Consider the following 6,458-nt stretch of genomic DNA (forward strand, 5'->3'; position numbering starts at 1 on the left):
ATACAGTGATAAAAAGAAATAAGCTATCAAGCTAGGAAAAGACATGGAGGAATCTTTAATGCATACTGCTGGGTGAAAGAGGCCAGTCCAAAACAAGCTACATCCTGTGTGATTCCAAGTCTGTGACATTCTGGAAAAACCAAAACTGTAGAGGCAGCACAAAGATCATTGGTTGCCAGGAGTTCAAGGAGAAGGAGGAAGAATGAATAGGTGGAGCCCAGAGGATTTTTATGGCCGTGTAACTATTCCATACGATACTGTAATGGTGGAAACATGACATCAGGCGTTTGTCAAAACCCATAGAACTGTAGCGCACAGAGAGTGAACCCTGATGTCATGTACGGAGTTTAGTTAATGATGTTGATTTGTCAGTTGCAACAAATGTGCCCCACGCCACAGGAATGCAAGATGTTAATGAGAGAAAAACTGTGTGGGTGTAGGTCAGGTTCATGGGGACTCTGTACTTTATGCACAATGTTCTGTAAACATAAACTATAAATAAAGTGTATTTAAATACAATCACCAAAAATAGGGTACTTCATTTTCTACGTTTTTTTTTACAAAGCCTGCATAATCTTTCAAATCAATTGATAATCATCTCTTTATCTTCTGATAACAACAACAATGTTAAGAATAATCACCTGATGTGATTTTCATTTATGTTGTAAATCCTACCTCTATGATGGTAATGAGGCAGTTATCTTAATGAGGCAGGACTCAGTCTGCTAGATTAGGTTGTATCTTGAGTCATTCTCTTTCGAAATATAAAAGAGAGAAGGGAGCAGAGAGGCATACATTGAGAATGAAGAACCAGGAGGAGAGACAGTCCTTTGGACCCAGGGTCCCTGCCCTGAGACCTCCTAGACCCAGGGGAGATCAATAACAAAGACCTTCCCCCAGAGCCAACAGAGAGATCTTCCCCCTGCAGCTGACACCCTGGATTTGGGACTTCAACCTCTTAGACCATGAGAGAATAAATTTGTTAAAGCTGTCCACTTGTGGTATTTCTGTTATAGCAACACGAGATAAGACAAACAGTCAACAGATTGCGCCATCCTTATACCTATGTATGTACACACATACGTATTTACATACTTTTGTGTGTGTGCGGCATTTTTAAAAATATTTTTGGTGAAAGTACACATCAATTTCTATATATATTTTGGAAACCGTGGTGCTGTAGTGGTTAAGAGCTACAGCTGCTGACCAAAAGGTCGGCAGTTCAAATTCTTGAAGCGCACCTTGGAAACCTTATGGGGCAGTTCTACTTTGTCCTGTAGGGTCACTATGAGTTGGAATCCACTCAACGGCTATGGATTTGGTTTGGTTTTATATTGTTCAGTGACATCAGTTATGTTCTTCACAATATATCAGCATTCTCATCATTTCCATTTTGGTTGTTATGTTTCCATTAATCTAGGTTCACTGTCCCTCCTTGCCTTCTAATCTTTGGTCTAGGGTAAATGTTTACCATTTGGTTTCATCTAGACGATTATCTTGAGGGCAGTACTCACGAGTGATTATTTTATGGGCCAATTTGTCATTTGCCTGAAAGGTGACCTCTGGGAGTGCTTTGAATTCCATGTGTAAAGAGTATCTCAGGGCAGTAGTCTCAGGGATTCATCTAGTCTCTAGTGGTCCAGTAAGTCTGGTCTTTTTTTAAAATTTGAGTTTCGTTCTATAGTTTTCTGTCATTCAGTGTGGGTCCAGCTATTGCATCCCTGGTCAGAACAGTCAGTACCTAGTTATCTAGTGCTGCTATAACAGAAATACCTCAAATGGATGGCTTTAACAAAGAGACATTTTATTTCCTCACAGTAAAGTAGGCTAGAAATTCAAATTAAGGGTGTCAGTTCCAAGGGAAGGCTTTCTCTCTCTGTCGGCTCTGGAGGAAGGTCCTTGTCATCTATCTGTCTTCCTTTTGTTTGGGAGGTTCTCAGTGCAGGAGCCTCAGGTCCAAAGGATGAGCTCTCTTTCTGGCACTACTTTCTTGGTGGTATGAGGTTCCATTGTTTCTGTTCGTGTCTCTCTGTTACATCCCAGAAGAAACCAGCTCAAGAGTCAGTCCAATCCTGTAGATTGATTCCTGTCTTGTCAACCCAACTGCAGCCCATTACCCCTCATTAAAATCATAAAGGCAGGATTTACGACACATAGGAAAATCACATACGATGACAAAAGAGTGGATAATCACACAATACTGGGAATCATGGCCCAGCCAAATTTGATACACACATTTTAGGGGGACACAATTCAATGCATGACAGTAGTGGTAGCTGGACACCATCTAGTTCTTCTGGTCTAAAGGTGGAGAAGCTTCTGCAGGGCTCCCATGCATTTGTTCCCCAAGCTGTAGATGATGGAGTTCATGGGACCAACCAGAGTGTTCAGGACCGAGGCAAATGGCCTGCCTAAGCGGCATATGTGGATGTAGAACTGACATAGACACCCAGGCAGGCTCTATAGGACAGGGAGTCTACTGAGAGTTGAGACCCACAGGTGGAAAATGCTTTATACCTTCTGATATGGATTAAATTGGATTCCCCCCCCCCCCCGCCCAACCACCATCACCACCAAATATGTGTCATAAATCCTAACCCCTATACCTGTGGATACAATCCCACTCGGGAGTGCGTTTTCTTTGTAACATTAGTGAGTCAGTATTTGTGTGTGGCGTATCTTAAGTCAGTCTCTTTTGAGATATAAAAATATCTATTGAGCAAGCAAGCAGAGATGGGGGAAGATAGATGGCCACACCACATCAAGATCACCAAGGATCCGAAATCAGAAGCTGAGAAGAGACGAGGACTTCCCTCCAGAGTCCACAGAGAACGAAAGCCTTCCCTAGAGCTGCTGCCATCAATTTGGACTTCTTGCTTCCTAAACTGTGGGAAAATAAATTTGTGTTTGTTAAAGCCACCTATTTGTGGTATTTCTGTTACAGCAACATTAGATAAATAAGACAGAATTTGGTACCAGAGGGTGGAATGTGTTCTAAAATATACCTAAAATGTGGGGAGTATTTTTTTTAATTCGGTAATGGGTGCAGGCCGGAAGAGTTTTAAGGTGCCTAATGCTGAAAGCCTAGATTGCCTCGAAGAGACCGTTGGTAGAAGTATTGACCTCAAAGGCAATTCTGCTGAGGGCTCAGAAGGTAGTGAGGAGAGCCAGAGAAAAGGTCTGTAACGTATTAGAGAATACATACGAGGCCATCAACAGACTGTTGCTAGACATGTAAACATTAAGTATGCTTCCGGAGAGACTTTAAAAGGAAATTATGAGCATGTGACTGGACAGTGTAGGTGGGGTGATGCTTTTTATGCAGTTGCAAAGAGCCTGTCTGAATTATGGCCAAATGTTTGATGGAAGGCAGAACTTAATAAGTGATGTAGTTGGATATATGGCTGAGGAGATTTTTTAAGCAAGATCTTAAAGGGACCACATGGTTTCTTCTTGCTGCTTACAGTAAAAAGTGAGAGGAAATAGATGGACTTAAAAATGAATTGTGAAAATTGAAAACAATTTAAAGCTTTGGAAAATTGTCTTTACATGCTAAGGACTTCTACGCTGAAACTCCAACCAATGTCGCAGTAACTCAATCTTTTGTTAAAGAGATTAAGCATGTGACTGATGGATCTAACCAAATACCACAGCAGAAAACCCATCACTTTAGACTGAAGGGGGCTGAGACAGGACTAAAAGAAGGATAGCTGTCTGCGTCTTGGAATTCTACAGTCAGGAGATAGGCCAAAAGAGGTACATCTGTTGTCCTTGAAGTAAAGAAAAACACCATCCCTGGAGCAGCTCAGAGACAAGCACAACTGTTGGTAGGAACACTAGAAGCAGGGTTGACTCGGTTTCAAAGGGTGGAGCCATGGCCTCCTAGATTTCAAAGACTAGATCTCTACTAACTCAGGTCTGGAAGATGGGGCTGGCATTCAGGTATGCCCAGAGGATCGGAGTGCTGCTGAAAGGTGAGGGGGCAGCTGGTGTTGGCTGGCGTCAAAGGGGTGAGATCACCACTCAGATGAACTAGCAGAATGGGGCTGCCTAAAGTCAAGTGGAATCGTTGCCATCCCAGTGGGTTTGGAAGGCAGGCCTGAAACCCAGGGTCAAGGGATCACCACCCCGAATTCAGAGACCATGGCTGAAAACCAGAGTTTGTCGGGTGGAGCTAATGCCCAGATGACCTCAGAGAACAAAGGGTTATTTTCAACCCTTGAGAACGAATGAAATTTGTTCTGCTGGATTTTGGACTTGCTTTGTGCCCATTTTCCCTTCTTTTCCTCCCATTTCTCCATTTGTAATGAAAATGTCTACCTTGTGCCTGTTCTATCATAGTACTTTGGAATTAGATAATTTGTATTCTAAATTTCACAGAGTCACAGAAGAAAAACAGTGTTCCCTGAGGATGGAATACTCATAAAGTTCCAGCCATATTTGATCTAGATGACTCAGAAGGGGAGTTGGTTTAGTACTTTTGGAATGGTGTGATGCAGCCAATGTATTATGCATGTAGCATGGACATGAATTTGGGGGGGCAAATGTTTGGGGGTGGAATGTTACGGATTGAATTGTGCCCCTGCAAAATATGTGTTGGAGCCCAGGTAGTACGATGGCGAACAGCTCAGTCTGCTAACCAAAAAGGTCGGCAGTTCAAATCCACTAGGCACTCCTTGGAAACCCTATGGGGCAGTTATACTCTGTCAGGTAGGGTCACTATGAGTTGGAATTGACTCAGTGGTGACGAGTTTGGTTTTTTTTTAACATATGTGTTGTAAATCTTAACCCCTATCCTTGTGTTTAAAATCCCATTAGGGAATAGGTTTTCTTTTATCCTTGAGAGTTCATTGTCTAGGTTGGTGTCTGGCTGATGCTGTCTTATGTGCTAGTTTTAGGTTGTCTGATTTCTCCCGCTGTTCTGGAATACTGATCACATGCATATTTTTGCTTTTGATTGTATCCCATATTGTTCTCACAGTTACTTCATTTTTGTTTTTTCCTCTGATTTTTCTTCAAACTGGTATCCAAAGATTTGTCTTTAATTTTGCTGATCCTGTCTTCTGTTGTTTCATATTTGTCCTAAAACCTTCTATTGCACTGTCCATTTCTGAAATCTTGCTGTTTGTCTTTTCATTTCTAATTGCTGTTTTTGAATGATTGTTATTTATTTTGACATTTTGTTCCTGTATTATTTTCCCAATCTCTTCCATTGTTTTGTCTGTGTTTTCCATGATTTTGCCCCCCCCCCAAAATAAAATTACAAAAATACAAGCCAAAAAAAAAATTTTAAACGTGCTGAATGGGCCTGCTGGTGGGGGCAGGGCAGACCCCAGCATCAGTGGCCCATTGGAAAGTGTTGGATGCCACACAGAGGGAAGAAGGATCTGGGATGGGAAAGCTGTATCTCTGGTTACCAGGTGTTCTGTCTCCTGTTGGGAGCTCTGTGAAGTTGCCTTCCCATACTCCCTGAGTTCTTTGGTGGCTGGACCGACCAGTGGAGTGATAGAGCGAAACGCCTTTGTGCAGGAGGCTTCCTGGTGGAGTGGGGTGCTTCTGGGCACTTATTGGTGGAGCTAGGCTTGCCAACCCACATTGCAGAGAGCTGACCGCCTTCCAGCCAAAGTTTACTGATGGAGTGGGGTGGGTGTTGTCTGATCCATCAAACTATAGAGTTGGGTGTGCACAGCAGCACTCAATCAAGTTGTTTTTGTTGTTAGGTGCTGTTGAGTTGGTTCCAGCTCATTGCGACCCTATGTACAATAGAAAGAAACACTGCTTGGTCTTGTGATATCTTCATAATCATTGTTATGTTTGAGCCCACTGTTCCAGCCACTGTGTCAATCCATCTCACTGAGGGTCTTCCTCTTTTTTGCTGACCCTCTACTGTACCAAGCATGACGTCTACTCCAGGTACTGGTCCCTTCTGATAACATATCCAAAGTATGTGAGACTAAGTCTCACCACCTTTGCTCCTAATGAGCATTCTGGCTGTACTTCTTCCAAGACAGATTTGCTTGTTCTTCTGGCAGTCCATGGTATATTTAGTATTCTTCATCAGCACCATAATTGAGAGGAATCAATTCTTTTTTGGTCTTCCTTATTCATTTTCAAGCTTTCACAATCATATGAGGTGACTAAAAACACCATGGCTTGAGTCAAGTGCACCTTAGTCTTCAAGGTGACATCTTTGCTTTTCAACTTTTTGAAGAGGTCTCTTGCAGCAGATTTGCCCAATGCAATGCCTCATTTGATTTCTTGACTACCGCTTCCGTGAGTGTTGATTGTGGATCCAAGTAAAATGAAATCCTTGACAACTTCAGTCTTTTTTCCATTTATCGTGATGTTGCTTATTGGTCTGCTTGTGAGGATTTTTGTTTTCTTTATGTTGAGGTGTAATCTATACTGCAGGCTGTGGTCTTTGCTCTTGCTCAGTAAGTGCTTCAAGTCCTCTTCAC

This window comes from Loxodonta africana, chromosome X (assembly GCF_030014295.1).
Source record: "Loxodonta africana isolate mLoxAfr1 chromosome X, mLoxAfr1.hap2, whole genome shotgun sequence".
Classification (NCBI taxonomy): Eukaryota; Metazoa; Chordata; class Mammalia; order Proboscidea; family Elephantidae; genus Loxodonta; species Loxodonta africana.